The sequence below is a fragment of the Belonocnema kinseyi genome, chromosome 5 (genome assembly GCF_010883055.1).
Source record: "Belonocnema kinseyi isolate 2016_QV_RU_SX_M_011 chromosome 5, B_treatae_v1, whole genome shotgun sequence".
Lineage (NCBI taxonomy): Eukaryota > Metazoa > Arthropoda > Insecta > Hymenoptera > Cynipidae > Belonocnema > Belonocnema kinseyi.
This window is the reverse complement of record NC_046661.1, coordinates 45,420,237-45,421,541: the sequence shown is the minus strand read 5'-3', so window position 1 is coordinate 45,421,541 and position 1,305 is coordinate 45,420,237.

Genomic DNA, 1,305 nt, shown 5'->3' with positions numbered 1-1,305 from the left:
CTTGATATTTCAATATAGTTATCGCCTACAATTGAAACAATTGTAAATTATTATTACCGCATCATAAACTCTATTTAATATTAACATTCGCGCACATTTCAATGGTAAAAAGCGTTAGATTGTCCGAAGTAAATCTGAACTGTCACTGCTCCCGCTTAGACCGTCACCTTTTATTTCGCTGCTCCCACAATGCACCGGCGCTCTTCCGATAATTCCTTCAGACACCTATTCTTAATATCCCTATTCTAGCTATACTTATTAGGGGTTTGACTAGACGACATCCCTGGTATATGGAAAATGGTCAAGGATATTCATTTTCGCTGATCCAGAGATTTTTCTTAATTCCTTCGTTCGTTTTCAGCTAAATGTTTAGCTATAATGGGGAATAATATCCCTGTCACAGCTCAATTTTTTTACCGTGTACATTATTCGCATACACTGTTACTTACACATATAATCCGACGCCTAAAAGCTTTGAATAATTGAAGTCGCCGAGAATTCGAGCCCTAACTAAACTATCTAAATTAGTGTATTTTACCGCGCACTCTAACCATTTCGCTATCAAACCACGTGAAGTTTGGTTAAAACTCTACCTAATAGTAAGACGCTACCGGTCGTCCTCAATAATAGAAAAATTGTTGAAATCGCCTAAGGTTCATTGAGTAACATGAACTAAAGATGTTCTAATATTATACAGGGTGGACATTCTGGGGCTTACCAAAATGTATGCAACCCCGCATACACTCCCATCAGAATAGCATTAGCGTGTAAGACGGGTTGCATACTTTTGGTAAGCCCCAGCGTGTCCACCCTGTATAATAAACAAACACAAATTATAAACGAATTATTTGTTGAAAGAATTTTTTCTACGATTTTTCATAATTTTACGTTTTTTAAGTTGTATTGCAAAAAATTTTGATAAAAGCAACATTCTTTGAACAAATAATTTGTTTTTGATAAATTCAAAGCCCAATTTAAAATATAAAAAAACATCACTATGCTACTATTTTTGAATTTCACAGGTTATTAACCAGAAAAATATTATTCGATAGGAAATTTAAAATAATTAAATTTCAAATGCCTAGTTCTCGTAAGTTTTTTTTAAAGCAAATTGTTTTATTTTCTTCATAGATTAATTTGGAAAGAGGCTTAACAAATTGGGAAGCTATACTTTGAAAATATTCAGTGTATGATGCTTTTTTGGAATATACAGTCTGTCAAGTTAAAGCGTGGGTGGCTTTACTCGCAGTCGGTAAGGTGTATCGACATGATTTTGGTGTCAAAATATTAAGAAGAGCTCCGTCT